General features: G+C 55.7%; 1 long non-coding RNA gene across 2 annotated transcripts; it reads right to left on the reverse strand.

Annotated features, from left to right (window-relative positions):
* Nucleotides 1-9,581: 9,581 nt before the first annotated feature.
* On the reverse strand, nucleotides 9,582-15,914 carry LOC306800820. Of its 2 annotated transcripts, none has more exons than XR_013773925.1 (5): nucleotides 15,394-15,914; nucleotides 15,017-15,235; nucleotides 13,893-13,978; nucleotides 11,209-11,325; nucleotides 9,582-9,710 (listed from the first exon to the last, which is right to left on the reverse strand). It is a non-coding gene; the product is annotated as an uncharacterized lncRNA (long non-coding RNA). The 2 variants fall into 2 exon arrangements; XR_013773926.1 differs by lacking the exon at nucleotides 9,582-9,710 and adding an exon at nucleotides 9,784-9,858.
* Between the last annotated feature and the right edge of the window lie 231 nt (nucleotides 15,915-16,145).

A 16,145-nucleotide genomic window follows, 5' to 3' on the forward strand; every position in this document is an offset into this window, starting at 1 on the left:
TCATCCCCAGCCCCAGCCATGTCCCTGGAGGCCCTTGACAGAGTTGCTGGAGTTCAGCTGATGCAGCCCCCTGAGCTGGGCTCCAGGTGATATTCCCAAGCAGGAGAAGGCAGGGCCAGGGGCGCTCCCAGCCCGTGCCAAGGCAGCTCCCCGTGCCCAGGGGAGGACATCTCTCCCTGCAGCAGCTCAGCTCCTTCCAGAGCCTCAGCAGGGGCCTCTGCAGGTTCTTTTCCCTCAGCACGGGCTGCACATCCCTGCCTTCAGCACACCTCCAGCGGGACCCACCTGGGAAAGCTTTCCATCCCTTCTGCACCTCCAGCTGGCTCCCTGGAAACTCCCACCTGCTTCCAGACACAACTTCATGCCACCCAAACCTCTGGTTTTAAGGCACCTCTGCAGGCTGTTGGCTGGGATTTAGTACCTGTGAGGGAAGATGGCCTTGGCTTTAGTGCTGCTGCTGCTGCTGGGTGATGGGCTCAGGCTGGAAGGGAAGGGATTTGGGGTGGGCAGGACATACCTGGCAGCTGCCTGGCAGCTCTGGGAGGCTGGAACCAGGAATTGCTGCGTGAGCCCCTGGGCACGCAGCCCCTGCTGCCATCCCCAGGAAAGGGCAGCTGTTCCTGGGGCTGCTTCTGGGCTGTCAGTGGCTGTGGCCAGGCTGCAGCATCTCCAGGAGCCCGTTGAGAGCAGCCCCTGGCCCAGGAGCCACGGGCAGCCCTGGAGCCGTGTCCGTGGCAGCGCCGGCCGGGCCCCCAGCGCCCATCCCGGGCCGTGTGCTGGGCACGGGCAGGACACTGCAGGCACAGCCCCTCCCTGAGAGCCCCAGGGCAGGAGGGGCTGGTGCCTGCCAGGGGCTCCTGGCCTCCTCCTGCCCCCCGTTCCCTGCAGCTGGGACACACACAGACACCAAGGAACATTGCTGGCAGCCAGCAGGAGACACCGAGGCCTCTGCGCAGCTCTGGGCCACAAGAGCAGCCCCAGCTCCAGCAGCTGCCTTCATTTTGGCAACACTCACCTGCAGCAAATGCCACCTGCCCCTCTCCAGAAGAGCTCTGGCCACGCAGCAAGGGAAGCCTCAGGACTCCTCCTGCTCATGTTTCTCCCTGCAAAGAAACATGGCAAGAGCAAATCTGCAGCTGCTGGGTAAATCCTGGAAAGGGGCAGGAAAATCAGGGTTATGGGAAGAGTTTGGTGCTGTCCTGTCAGCTGCCAGCCAGTTCTGCCCTACAGCCAGGGCAGGGGCTGGTGTGTGAAGCAGCTTCAGCAGAAGAGAAGGAGCTGCAGTTCCCTCGCTGGTGCCAAGGATTCCTGCACCTGGGGAGGTTCATACCTGGGATGCAGAGACCGGCTCAGTCAGTTGGAGCAGAGTCCTGGTACTGCCCAGCTTGTGAGCTCAATTCTCCCACGGGCTGTGTCCCCCAGAGTCAGATTCCAGCGAGCCCTCTCAACCCCACTACATCCTGCCATCTGGAAATAAAACAAAAGCTTTTCAATAAAAGTTTCAATGAAATGTTTGGCCGGTGCAGAGCTTTTTTGGGTTGCAGAGCAAGGGGGAGGGGGAGCATCTCACCCGGCAGGTGCAGCAGAAGCAGCCCGAGTGGAGCCGTGCCCGGCCCCGGCCGAGCGGCTCCTGCCGCGCTCCAGCCCCGCTCGCTGCGCAGGGTTCCGGGCAGGAGCCCCGGGCTGTGCGGGCACGGGGAACGGGGAGCCGGGCGCTGCTCCCCGCTCGGGGCTGCGGGGCCTCCGCACAGCGCGGGACGGGGGCAGCGGCAGCGGCGGCGTTTGGGGCTCCCGGGGCCGGCACGGCGCTGCCCGTGCCCCGGCCGCTTCCAGCCGCGATGCGGCGTCCGCACGGGGAGATGCCGCCGCCGCTGTCCCGGGCGCGGTTCCCGGCACAGCCCCGGCTCCCCGCGGCCGCGGCGGGATCGTGCCCGGAGTCCCGCGGCCGCCGGGCCGGAGCGGCAGCGGCAGCGCCGGGCTCGGCCCCAGCGCCCGTCCGGGGCGGCTGCTGCTGCTGCTGCTGCTGCTGCTGCTGCCCGCGGCGATCCCGGTCCCGATGCCGGCCCCGATCCCGGCCCGGCCCGGGGAGAGGCGGCACCGCTCGGAACCCCCAGCGACACCGGCAGAAGCCCGAGCCGAGCCCCGGTCCCAGCTGAGCACCGCGGGCTCCGCGCAGCACCGGGAGCGGTCCCTGGGTCGGGCTGGGCGCAGCGATCCCGACGAGCATCCCGCAGCATCCCGCAGCATCCCGCAGCATCCCGCAGCACCCCGGCAAAAGCGATCCCGTATGGAGCGGGGCGGGAGCGGATCGGCCGCTTTTAAAGGGCGCGGGAGGGGCGGGGCCGGGGTGGGCGGGGCCTGCACAGGTGCGCGGGGCGGAAGCTGCACAGGTGTGCGGGGCCCCAGAGCGCATGCGCGGGGCGGGGCTGAGGGGGATTTAAGCGGCGGCGCGAGCCCGGCGGAGCCATTTGCTCGTCGGAGGTCGTGGTGCGCGGGTCGGGCTCTGTCTCTCTTTTTCTCTATATTTATATTTTTTTTGCTTTTTGTTTTCTTTTTTTTTGCTTCTCCTCTATTCTTCCCTCCCTTCCTCCCCTCCCCTACCCCCCACACCCCCCCCCCCCCCCCCCCCCCTCTCCCCCCTAGCCCTCCCCTCCCTCCCCCCCAAATTCTCCCTTCCGTCCCCCCCGGCCCGGCGGCCGGCCCCGCCCGGCGGCCCCGCCCACCCCATACCCCGCCCCATACCTATACACACCCTACCCTTCCCTATTCTGCCCTATCCTATTCTACCCTACCCTACCCTACCCTGTTCTACCCTACCCTACCCTATTCCTTTTTCCTTCTGCTGTTCCTTCTACCGTTCCTTCTCCCCCAACCCTGGGGTCCCCGGGCTCTCTCCCCTCTGCCCCCCACTCCCATCCTCCGTCCCCATTTTTGGTTTTTTTTTTTTTTTTTTTCCCCGCACGGCGGGGTTCGGGGTGCCGGATAATAAAGGCCGTCGTGCCCTGAGCCGGCGCCCCCACGGTCCCTGCAGCCCCACACGGGACCGCCCGCTCTGCGGGGGTCCCCATTCCGGTCCAATACACGGCCCGACACCGCCGGGGTTCCGGCTTTCCCTACATCACACGGGGGGTCCCGGGGTGGGGGGTTCAGGATGGGACCCTCTCACTAGGAGGGGGTCCCGGGGGTGGGCGGGGTTAGGCGGGGGGGGTGGGAGGGCCCCCTCCGGGGGGAGGCCCTGGGGGGGGGGGGGGGGGGGGGCCCCTCCGGGGGGGAGGGGCCGGGGTGGGAGGGGTCGGGGGGGTCCGCCCCCCTTGACCCCTCCCACCCAGGCCCCTCCCCTCGGGACGGGCCCCTCCCCCTGGCCCCACCCCAGGACCCTCCCCCGGACGGGGCCCGGGGGAGGGAGGGAGGGGTGGGGTGGGGGGGCGGGAGGGAGGGGAGGGGCGGGTGGGGGTAGGTGGGGAGGGACGGTACGGTGGTTTTTTTTTTTTTTTTTCCCCCTGTATGTATGCACGGTGCAGCGTACCGTGCCCTCCCCACCTACCCCCACCCGCCCCTCCCCTCCCTCCCGCCCCCCACCCCACCCCTCCCTCCCTCCCCCGGGCCCCGTCCGGGGGAGGGTCCTGGGGTGGGGCCAGGGGGAGGGGCCCGTCCCGAGGGGAGGGGCCTGGGTGGGAGGGGTCAAGGGGGGCTGACCCCCCCGACCCCTCCCACCCCGGCCCCTCCCCCCGGAGGGGCCCCGCCCCCCGCCCCCCCCCCAGGGCCCCCCCCCGGAGGGGGCCCTCCCACCCCCCCCGCCTAACCCCGCCCACCCCCCGGGACCCCCTCCTAGTGAGAGGGTCCCATCCTGAACCCCCCACCCCGGGACCCCCCGTGTGATGTAGGGAAAGCCGGAACCCCGGCGGTGTCGGGCCGTGTATTGGACCGGAATGGGGACCCCCGCAGAGCGGGCGGTCCCCGTGTGGGGCTGCAGGGACCGTGGGGGGCGCCGGCTCAGGGCACGACGGCCTTTATTATCCGGCACCCCGAACCCCGCCGTGCGGGGAAAAAAAAAAACAAACAAAAATGGGGACGGAGGATGGGAGTGGGGGGCAGCGGGGAGAGAGCCCGGGGACCCCAGGGTTGGGGGAGAAGGAACGGTAGAAGAAACAGCAGAAGGAAAAAGGAATAGGGTAGGGTAGGGTAGAACAGGGTAGGGTAGGGTAGGGTAGAATAGGATAGGGCAGAATAGGGTAGGGTAGGGTGTGTATAGGTATGGGGCGGGGTATGGGGTGGGCGGGGCCGCCGGGCGGGGCCGGCCGCCGGGCCGGGGGGGACGGAAGGGAGAATTTGGGGGGGAGGGAGGGGAGGGCTAGGGGGGAGAGGGGGGGGGGGTTGGGGGGGGGGGGGTGTGGGGGGTAGGGGAGGGGAGGAAGGGAGGGAAGAATAGAGGAGAAACAAGAAAAAAAACAAAAAGCAAAAAAAATATAAATATAGAGAAAAAGAGAGACAGAGCCCGACCCGCGCACCACGACCTCCGACGAGCAAATGGCTCCGCCGGGCTCGCGCCGCCGTTTAAATCCCCCTCAGCCCCGCCCCGCGCATGCGCTCTGGGGCCCCGCACACCTGTGCAGCTTCCGCCCCGCGCACCTGTGCAGGCCCCGCCCACCCCGGCCCCGCCCCTCCCGCGCCCTTTAAAAGCGGCCGATCCGCTCCCGCCCCGCTCCATACGGGATCGCTTTTGCCGGGGTGCTGCGGGATGCTGCGGGAAGCTGCGGGATGCTGCGGGATGCTGCGGGATGCTGCGGGATGCTGCGGGATGCTGCGGGATGCTCGTCCGGATCGCTGCGCCCAGCCCGACCCAGGGACCGCTCCCGGTGCTGCGCGGAGCCCGCGGTGCTCAGCTGGGACCGGGGCTCGGCTCGGGCTTCTGCCGGTGTCGCTGGGGGTTCCGAGCGGTGCCGCCTCTCCCCGGGCCGGGCCGGGATCGGGGCCGGGATCGGGACCGGGATCGCCGCGGGCAGCAGCAGCAGCAGCAGCAGCAGCCGCCCCGGACGGGCGCTGGGGCCGAGCCCGGCGCTGCCGCTGCCGCTCCGGCCCGGCGGCCGCGGGACTCCGGGCACGATCCCGCCGCGGCCGCGGGGAGCCGGGGCTGTGCCGGGAACCGCGCCCGGGACAGCGGCGGCGGCATCTCCCCGTGCGGACGCCGCATCGCGGCTGGAAGCGGCCGGGGCACGGGGAGCGCCGTGCCGGCCCCGGGAGCCCCAAACGCCGCCGCTGCCGCTGCCCCCGTCCCGCGCTGTGCGGAGGCCCCGCAGCCCCGAGCGGGGAGCAGCGCCCGGCTCCCCGTTCCCCGTGCCCGCACAGCCCGGGGCTCCTGCCCGGAACCCTGCGCAGCGAGCGGGGCTGGAGCGCGGCAGGAGCCGCTCGGCCGGGGCCGGGCACGGCTCCACTCGGGCTGCTTCTGCTGCACCTGCCGGGTGAGATGCTCCCCCTCCCCCTTGCTCTGCAACCCAAAAAAGCTCTGCACCGGCCAAACATTTCATTGAAACTTTTATTGAAAGCTTTTGTTTCATTTCCAGATGGCAGGATGTAGTGGGGTTGAGAGAGCTCGCTGGAATCTGACTCTGGGGGACACAGCCCGTGGGAGAATTGAGCTCACAAGCTGGGCAGTACCAGGACTCTGCTCCAACTGACTGAGCCGGTCTCTGCATCCCAGGTATGAACCTCCCCAGGTGCAGGAATCCTTGGCACCAGCGAGGGAACTGCAGCTCCTTCTCTTCTGCTGAAGCTGCTTCACACACCAGCCCCTGCCCTGGCTGTAGGGCAGAACTGGCTGGCAGCTGACAGGACAGCACCAAACTCTTCCCATAACCCTGATTTTCCTGCCCCTTTCCAGGATTTACCCAGCAGCTGCAGATTTGCTCTTGTCCATGTTTCTTTGCAGGGAGAAACATGAGCAGGAGGAGTCCTGAGGCTTCCCTTGCTGCGTGGCCAGAGCTCTTCTGGAGAGGGGCAGGTGGCATTTGCTGCAGGTGAGTGTTGCCAAAATGAAGGCAGCTGCTGGAGCTGGGGCTGCTCTTGTGGCCCAGAGCTGCGCAGAGGCCTCGGTGTCTCCTGCTGGCTGCCAGCAATGTTCCTTGGTGTCTGTGTGTGTCCCAGCTGCAGGGAACGGGGGGCAGGAGGAGGCCAGGAGCCCCTGGCAGGCACCAGCCCCTCCTGCCCTGGGGCTCTCAGGGAGGGGCTGTGCCTGCAGTGTCCTGCCCGTGCCCAGCACACGGCCCGGGATGGGCGCTGGGGGCCCGGCCGGCGCTGCCACGGACACGGCTCCAGGGCTGCCCGTGGCTCCTGGGCCAGGGGCTGCTCTCAACGGGCTCCTGGAGATGCTGCAGCCTGGCCACAGCCACTGACAGCCCAGAAGCAGCCCAAGGAACAGCTGCCCTTTCCTGGGGATGGCAGCAGGGGCTGCGTGCCCAGGGGCTCACGCAGCAATTCCTGCTTCCAGCCTCCCAGAGCTGCCAGGCAGCTGCCAGGTATGTCCTGCCCACCCCAAATCCCTTCCCTTCCAGCCTGAGCCCATCACCCAGCAGCAGCAGCAGCAGCACTAAAGCCAAGGCCATCTTCCCTCACAGGTACTAAATCCCAGCCAACAGCCTGCAGAGGTGCCTTCAAACCAGAGGTTTGGGTGGCATGAAGTTGTGTCTGGAAGCAGGTGGGAGTTTCCAGGGAGCCAGCTGGAGGTGCAGAAGGGATGGAAAGCTTTCCCAGGTGGGTCCCGCTGGAGGTGTGCTGAAGGCAGGGATGTGCAGCCTGTGCTGAGGGAAAAGAACCTGCAGAGGCCCCTGCTGAGGCTCTGGAAGGAGCTGAGCTGCTGCAGGGAGAGATGTCCTCCCCTGGGCACGGGGAGCTGCCTTGGCACGGGCTGGGAGCGCCCCTGGCCCTGCCTTCTCCTGCTTGGGAATATCACCTGGAGCCCAGCTCAGGGGGCTGCATCAGCTGAACTCCAGCAACTCTGTCAAGGGCCCCCAGGGACATGGCTGGGGCTGGGGATGAGGGTTTGAAATAGCAAATTCTTTGCAATACACACCTGTCCTTGTCCCCATGCTGCTGAGGTTCCTTGGGAGCTCTGCTGGTTCCTGGCACAGCTGGTGTTCAAGCAGCAGCTCTGCATGGGAATATCCACCCTCCATGAGGCACTGTGAGGTTATGGCAGCAGGAACTGAGCAGGGAGCTGTGGGATAATTCATGGGAACCAGCAAAGCTGACAGTGAGCCCAAATCTGGGCGCTGCACAGAGAACAATCTTTGTGCTGCCCTGTCAGCTCAAGCCCCTGGGCTGGGCAGTTTGGGCAGTCAAATGTTTGGAATTGTACAAATCACAGCAACTGGGCTGTGATCACCCAGAGGGACAAGCCAAGTCCCAAACAATTCCTCCACAACCCACTCTGGGGGAACACACCCTGTGCCTGCCAGGAGCTCTGACTCTGCTTTTGCCACCTGAGCAGTGTCAGGGCCACCATGAGGGCTTGGAAATCCAGACAGACCCCAAATCCCACTCAGTGACTAACACAAATGAAGAACTGCATTGTTGTCATCAGAACTCTGGTATGAATTCTATGACAACAGTGTAATGGAGTCCCCCTTACCTCATTCATGCTCCTGGTTTCATTCTTGTGTATTTTTAATCCCTCATCTGGCAGCTTCTGAAACTGATCCAGGAATTCAGAGGTCAAGCAGGGCTGGCTCTGACCTTCCCCTCTGGTGCCACCTGGTGCAAACACAAGTGGTGCCAGGGTGAGTGAACTCATCCCCTGAGCTCTTCCCTCCCAAACATGCCCTCCCTGTGTCCCTGCAGATGAGCTCAGAGCCCCTCCTGCCCTGCCCTGCTCAGCCCAGTGTCCATCCTGCTGCCCACAGTGGCCAGGCAGGTCCCTTTGCCTTTCTGCTGCCCCTCTGCAGCCCGAGGCTGCTCCCCTGCTGGCTCTCTCTGCCTCATCCCCAGGGAGCCTCTCCTCCCTTCCTGGCTGCCTGTGCCAGCCCAGGGGGACACAGAGAGTGCCCAGAGCTGAGCCCTCCCTGCTGCCCCTGCAGAGCCCTGCCTGCTCTGCCCAGGGGCCTGGCCTTTCCCAGGGAAACTGTCTGCTGGGCTCCCTTCAGGCCCCTCAGCAATCCCCTCCAAATGCCACCTGCCTGCCCTTGGCATCCCCTGGCATTGTCCTACACAAACACTTCTGTGTCCCCTCTGAGCCACCCCGGGCTTCCAGCTGAGTGAATGGCATCAGCTGTGCCCAGGGCTCATCATTCACCCAGCCCAAACCAAGAGCAAATGCTGCTAGGGCTTGAAGAACTGCAAACTACTTGGAAACTAAAGAAATTACCTTTTTCTTCTGCTTATTCTTTTTCCTTTCAGCTGCTGCACTTGTCTCTGTAGATGTGTGCTGAGCCCTCGCTGCAGGGGACAGTCAGGCCTGACTGGCTGGGAGTCTGTTCTTCTCACTGGGGAAACAGAAATTATTGTTCATTAGACCACAGAAATGTTTTCTGTCCCCTTTCCCCTTCCCTGCCCTTTGCTGGTAAATCTTCTCTTTCTGCCTTTACCTTTACAGCTGTTCCCTGATGTCATTTCCCCTGCCTCACCTCAGTGCAGCTCCTAGCTGGGAAACACTGGGATAACTTAGAGGGGAATGAGGTGAGAGTTTTAGCTGCATTTTTCTAAAATTTCTAATGATACTGAAATAATTTCCAATTGCCCCAGTGTGGAGAACACCAACTCCCAGCCACCAAGAGCTCAAAGCTCAGTTAATTGAGGCAGGTCCAAGAAAAAATCCAGCCATGCCAGGCTGAGGCTGGAGCCCTCTCCTAATTCATTGCTGGTGTCTGCTGCAGTCTAGGAATAGCTCTCCCATTCTTCACTTGCTTCATCTGATTTTATATCCCTGATGCAAATGGAGTTATGCAAACTTCATGTTTGCCATCAGGCTATGAAGAAGCCTATTGCAACCAGCATATGCTTAGTGTTATAATCCCTCCCAAATTCCTGTGGAGGGCACTGTTACCATAACTGTGCAATTGGCTACAGCTGGATGGAATAGAGATGGACACTAAATAGCTTTGCTGGCAGAGGCAGTGTCTTGTACCCCAGACAGCTTCTTTACTGCTGCCTGCTTTGTTTCTCTGCTTTAGGGAGAATGGGCAACCTTAGATACAAAGAAGAGATTTATAAGTTATAACTGTACAAGTTTGTTATGCAAAAAGGTGCTGGGGTTTGGGGATTTTTCTCCCCCTATCATTATCTTTGTTATCCAGTACTAGAATTTGGTATAATCACTCCAAGGCTTTGTACAAGTGATATTTCCCAAGAGCCAGGATGATCTGGGATGTTTGGGGAGGGATGGAGGAGCTGATTACCTTGTGCACCCTCCCTGCTCTCTTGCTCCTGTGAGACCTGTGCTCCATTCCCTGTTCCTCAGGGCACAGCCAAGGCATCTATTCCCCCAGGATTCAGAAAAGCCAGCACACCATCCAGTGAGGGAAGGATAACAATGTGGAGCCAGGAAACAGATTGGGACTCACCAGGGTTGCTGAGAAGCTCCATGGTTTTCCAGAAGGGAGAAGGAAATCAGAAGTGAGCCTTGCAGTTCATAGGAAAACTTCTTTGAAGCAGGAGAGAAGTCCTGGAGGCTTGGAGAAGTCAAGCTGGAAGTGAAGGATCTGTCAGATCTGGCTGCCCTCCTGCTGTCCCAGAGCAGATTGCAAGATCATCTCATCTCAGTGCCCAGAGATTGCTGGAGATGACAGCAGGGATGAGCTGAATCCTCCAAGGGGCTTTGGCTTCTTTCAGGGGGAGTGGCTTGTGTGGGATTATTCCCTCCTGCATTTTCTGGGAAAGATCACAGTTTTGTCAAGAAAAGAATTCCTACCTTTGATTTTACTCCTTTATCTTATTTCTTTTTCTTTTATGACTTGCACAGATAGTTCACCTATGTTCCAATTAAAATAGAAATTATTTGTGAGAGTTATGAGGGTCTTAGGATATTATATCATATAGAAAACAATATACACTGTGGTTTTAATTAGGCTATCAAACAAGGAAAAGAAGGAAGGGTGTATTTCAGTTATGGCAGGAATTATGTACAACAATCTACTATTACTGAGAAAGCATTGGCAGAAGAAAAACAGCCAGAATAAAAACTATTAGAATGAAAATAAATACAGATTTTGAATTAACTTGTTGTCAACTTAGTTAGATCTGCATTGGTATTTTCAATTAATTAAAACTATCTTGGCTCACTTTCATGGATTTCTTCTACATTTCAGCCTGAACTCTCCTTTTCTCATTATCACCTAATTCCCAGACAGTCCCCATGGCAGTGTTTGGTTTCAGGCTCTTTCCTCACTGACAGATCTGCATTGCCACACTGAACACTCACAGCCTCTGCTCTCAATCACTGCCCTCCCACAGCAATGGAAGCATTGTGCTTTAGATTAAAAGATTTGTAAAAGCATAAGGGTGAATGACATAAACTTTGCAAAGAGGTGCAAGGGAGAGAAGAAAAAACAAAGGGTCAGATTTTGGGTAGACCAACCCTGACATTGTCCTTGTCAAGCACTCCCCAGGCAGCTTTAACTTGTGCCAGCAGCACTCAAGCAGCCTCTCAGCCCAGGGCCCAGTCATCTTGGCACAGGACAGAGGCAGCATTGCACAGCAATGAACAATTTCTCCAGGATATAAGGTAAGCATTCAGCTCCCTCTCTCCCTTTCCACCTGTCCTTTCAAGTTTGAACTGGGACTAGCACAGCTCCTGTGCACAAGGCAATGAAAATCCTTCTTTCTATTATCCCTTTGAACCCTCAGGACAGGAGTGACACCCTCAGAGTTTGAAACAGAGACAGTAGGCACAGAAGGGCTCCTCTTTCTGTCCCCCCACACCAGCTGTTTTTTCCCTCCATGTAGTTTCCCTTGCAAACAAACCCCCCAGTGCCTCCCTAACTCAAAAAATCTTGCAGAGCTTTCCAAGGGTGAGCATGTGCAGGGGGGCCAGGCAGGTGCAGCACCCAGACTCACTTTTTGGATAACACATTTCTGTCTGTTTCAAATGGGACTGGCATTCTAATCCAGGCACCAGGCAACACACCTGGATCTTCAGCAACTCCAAAGGGTCACAAACCTACAAGCTCTAATCAGGAATTTAACTCCTTGGGCCTGAAATCCAAGAAACAAGCATCTTACCTGTTCCTGGTTGGATGATGCAGGTGGGTATGGAAGCACAGTTCTCTGCCCAAATTCTCTGCACAGCTCTTAGAATGCAGCCTCTGGGATTTGGCTGAAGCTCAGTGTTGGAGTAAACTGGAAAGGAGAAAGCAGAGGGAATTCTGGATAAGGAAACCTGCACCAGCTTTGTTGTGCTGTTACATAAGCAGTCACCTTCTGCAGTTCTAAAATTCCAAACTCAGATCCCATTTCTCTCAGTGGGGCTAGCTCTGCTTTAAACTGGTGTGCAATTTTTAATGGGGGAAAAAACCCCAAAACATTCAGCAACAAATCTTTTGGCACCTATTAAATAGAAAATAACGATTCAACAAGATTTGATGAACAGATAGTTCACACTTGGTGAACTAAATTCCAAGGAATTGAGGGAAAAAAGCCACCCCCCATGGCCAGTGCCACTGACCAGCACAGCAAGAACATCAGCTGCCCCTCAGTGCTCTCAGCCTTTCTCTGGCCCAGCAGGATTTCTCTCCTCTCTGCTTTTCTCCAACACTTTTGCCAAGCTCCCTTTACCTCCTTAGCTGTCTCCTGCCTGTTTCTCCCTTTGCCCCTCTCCTGTTTGCTGCTTTGCACCCTGATTTACAAGGACAGCTGCAAGGAGTGCCTGTTTCCATCCAGCAGGGACTGAATGAAGGGTGACAGCACAGCCACAGAACTCCAGAACTATTCTCATGGAAGGAAAGTGCATCAAGGAGAAGAAAAGAAGCCAAAAAAGGTCAGTGCAATTCAATATTTGGAAGGGAGTTCAGTGAGCTGCTTCTGCAGAGCAGGCCCTTGGCAAGAGCTCTTCCTGTGCATTCTTTGCTGTAGAGAAAGGGAAGCAAACCAGAGCTGGAGCACTAATGAAGCACTTCAAGCATTGATGGTGTGCTGGGCTGGGAATGACAGTGAACAGGTGAAATGTCATTTATTAGAGCTCCTGATCAGCAGCCATCCTGCTAAACCCAGGGCCGTGGTTCTCAGACCATGACTCTGGGTTTGGGATTTTGTGCTCAGCAGTGCTCTAGCAGCTGATGCACTGGACTAATGGAGCTTTAACTCCCACACTGGACTCACTGCAGAACAGGTGGATTCAAGGGGCAGCAGTGGAACCAGTTCAGACTTTGTTTCCTCCCTGAATAAAGCCCTGACTGGGGAGGCTCAGCTGGGACTGTGCCCAATGTGGGCCACACTCCCTGTGCCAGTGACATCTGTTATGCACCAGTGCAGATAAAAGTGATGTCCTGCCACTGAAAGCAGCTTCATCAATAGAATAAAATCTCTCTGTCACTGGGCAGAATTCTGGAAGGACAGGAACAATCACCTTGGTTATGGGCACAGCTGAACTTGCACCACTGTCATGGTGAACATTCCTGGATGGAGGGAACTGCACATTGTTCAACTCATCTCTGTTCTCTGACTGAATTCTTCATCTTTCAAACCCAAAATATAGAATACAGAACTTGCTGGACTACTTATTTCACCACAAAGGTTGTTTGGTTCTATGATGGCTTTCCTAGTCAAAAACCAAACCAAGCAAACAAAAATGGAACAAACTAAAAAGCCACTAAATTCAACCCAAGGAAAAAAATCACCCCAGGGATCATTACAGTGAGCCCCAGTGTGAATCAGCAATGCACTGTATTATTCTAGGGGACTTTAAAAAGAGCAAACCAGGAAACAAAAGCATGTTAAAAAATACTTTTGAGCATTTTCACAGGAACCAAGGAGTTCCCAAAAGGAAACCAGAGAAGGATTGCAGTCCTGACCATTGAACTGAAGGTAAAACAGAAGAAAACTCAGGCAAGTGAAAAATCCCAAGCAGGATCTGTGAAATATTCTGCCAGCTGGACAAAAAGTAAACCCCACTGCTCCAAGAGCAAGAGAGCCCAACTGTACAACCAGAGCTTTTCCAATGGCCTGGCAGGGATGATGCAGGGAGCAGCTTTTCCCACAAATAAAATGCAGCATCCACTCATTTCTCCTTGTGCTGCTGCAGTTGCTCAGCTGGCCCCCACTTGGCCCCTGAGCTGAGCACTTAGCACACTGAAAGCTCCAGAAATATTGCAGTTTTCCAGCTAAAACATTCCAGTGAACCAGCAAAGCAAGGGGCAAGGGGAACTGCTGAGCATGAAAACCAATCATTGCTAAAAACAACACCTAGAGCAGAGGTGGGGGGAAATGCTGCAAACACCCCTCAGGAAATTTACAATGTGGAAGAACAAAATTAAATTGATCAAATGGGCAAATAAAAAGTTTGCAACCTAAAAATAATATTCTGTCTTTGATATATAAGCATGAATTCTAGTGTTTACTGTGAATAAACCAGAACTATTTTCAGGAGACTCAGCTGCTTTTACCTGTTTTACAAGGACACCACACATTTGGTAGGGGAAGCAGAGAGTCCTTTGCACATGCAGAAATAACCTGGAAATTCACACTTGTGAGAGGAATAGAGGCTGATAGATGATTACAAGTGTTTCCACTAAAGCACAAAACATTCCTTCTGACAATTGTACCCTATTAAATCTCCTGTGAAGAAAATGTCTGTATTACCAGGGGAACAGCTGTGATAAAAGAAAAAGCCTGTCCTGTGGGTCTGACTCCAAACACACCTTCAGACTCAGTTTTCATAAGTGGAATTTCTGAATGAAAAGTGACTGTACCTCTGTGTCAGTTCAGTTCTGTGCATGCTTCAGGCAACTCTTGAAAATCTGTTGCAGTCATCAGGATGCCCACACATCTCCAGCTTCTAGAGAGGAAATCAATATACACCTCATGTTAGAAAATTAAAATGATAGAAAATATATAACTGTAAATAAATAGAAATATATATATTTAAATGCTGACACTATTAAAAGCAGCAGACAAACTCAGTGATGATCGTGGCAGAAGATTCTCCTGCAGTCAACATGAAAGTTTGAATCTTCACAGTTGTGGTGTCTAAATCATTACACAGAAAAATCAACTTTCTTAAAATACAAATCAGGGCTTTCTATTTCTTTGTTACTTTCCTTAAAGCTGGAAAAGGATTTCAGGGTTTTCAGAGCTCGTGAGAGCATAAACTGGCCTTGCCCTCAGAAGAAAATACTGTGTAATTTAGGGAGATGCTAACAAAGTCCTTTGAAGCAAATTCCTTTACATGCTAAAGAATGAAAAGATGGTATAAAAATACTCTAAAATGTTTCTTACTTAGCAGAACTTCAGCATTAATGAAAAAAGAGCCACGTTAGCAGGCCAAGAGCTGCAGGGTTTTCAGTCCACTGAGGATGTGTGGGATGGACAATATGCCCAAATTATATATCCCCATGTATCTACACTTCCTTAATATTGACAAAAGGAGCTCATTCCAGGGCTGAGGAGAATATATTTTTGACACATGATAGTTATTTCTGTCCCTCCAGTCTCTGTCATCTCCCTGCTGAGATTCATTTCCAACACCCCCCCTAGTATTAACAGACCTGCACAGAGCACATGGAGAGGATTTCTGGCTCATTTTACTCAGCCCTCCTTGAACCCAAGTGACACATTCAGCACATTTACTGCCCTTCAGAGAAAGGCAAATCACATAAGGGACAAGGGGGGAAATCCTAAACTCCCCCTCAGCACTGGCACCCAAGGCTGGCACCAGACAGAGCCTGGAGGGCTCAGTGCTGGATCCACTCTGACCTTGAGTCACTTTCTCTGCCTTCAATTCCTCCCTCTCTTTATTCCTGGAGAAGCCTCTGACCACGTTCCTCCCAGGAAACATGCAAGGAAAGAGCTTTGCAATTTCTTTTTTGATACTCACAGGCACACACGAGGCTCAACTTGAAAGTGAAAGCAGACAATTGAAAAATCAAACCCCAAGAGCTCTTCTGCATTGGTGAGAAACTCTTTTACTCCTGAGATGCAGATTTTGCTTTCCCAGATGAGGACAGTATGTATTTCTTCATGCAGAATATTCCTCATGCAATAGTAGTGATTTTCTTGTCCTGTTCTTTTCATTTACACCTGTACCTCTTCATGGCTTCTGAAAAAAATCAGAGAGTTCCATTAAAGACTGCAGCACTGGGAAATGTACTCACACTAGCTGTAAAAGCTGCACAAGCTCCAGGAAAACACTGCACCTCTATGTTCCTTCAGCAGCAGCTAAAAGGCCAAGCCCAGATCCTGTCCCTATTTCACTGATATCCAGCTCTTCTTCCTCATGCCAAGCAACTTCAACTTCTTCATTTTAGTTTAATTTCCTATCACTTCCATTTTCCTCTGAAGGCCCAGAGTGTTCTTTCTGATGCTGCAGATTAATGCCTGGCCCTTTCAGCCTTCTCTTTTAGACCACTGCAATTCTGATTCAGAGCCTGCAATTCCTTCCCAAAGGTTGATAATTGATGCTCCAACTTTACAGCATGTTCCTGTGCCTGATATTTCACATTAATCCCACCTCCTAATTTCTCTAATCATCTCAAATGCCACATGAGGATGAATTCTCTGCTAACATTCCTGCTGCCTTGCAAGGTAGGGACTAAGAAACTGTAATTGAAAAATGCTTTTCTGCAACTTCTCCCCCTGAAACATTTCACCTGATCAACAAATGGTGCTCAGGGGACTTCTGTCTCCTCAACATCATCCTGCATGCCAGAGATAAAAGATTATTGAATCACAAAGCTCAGGTAAACTCCAATTTAAATTATTAAAAAAATAAAACCAAAAAACTCCCAAGCATTTAAATTCCTAGGACAGAAAACTCGCATTTCCCAAGGGAGGGAAGCGGGAAGGGAAAGGCCGGGGGAGAGGGACGGGGACACAGGAGGGAACAGGAGAGGGAGAATGGGGGGACAGGTTTGGGGGAGAGGAGGGGAGGGTTCGGGGGAGAAAGAAAAGAAAAGGAACAGCGAGGGAGGAGGGAGGAAAGGTAGAGGGGAAATAGGAGGAGAGGC

This window comes from Erithacus rubecula (genome assembly GCF_903797595.1).
Source record: "Erithacus rubecula genome assembly, chromosome: 4".
Lineage (NCBI taxonomy): Eukaryota > Metazoa > Chordata > Aves > Passeriformes > Muscicapidae > Erithacus > Erithacus rubecula.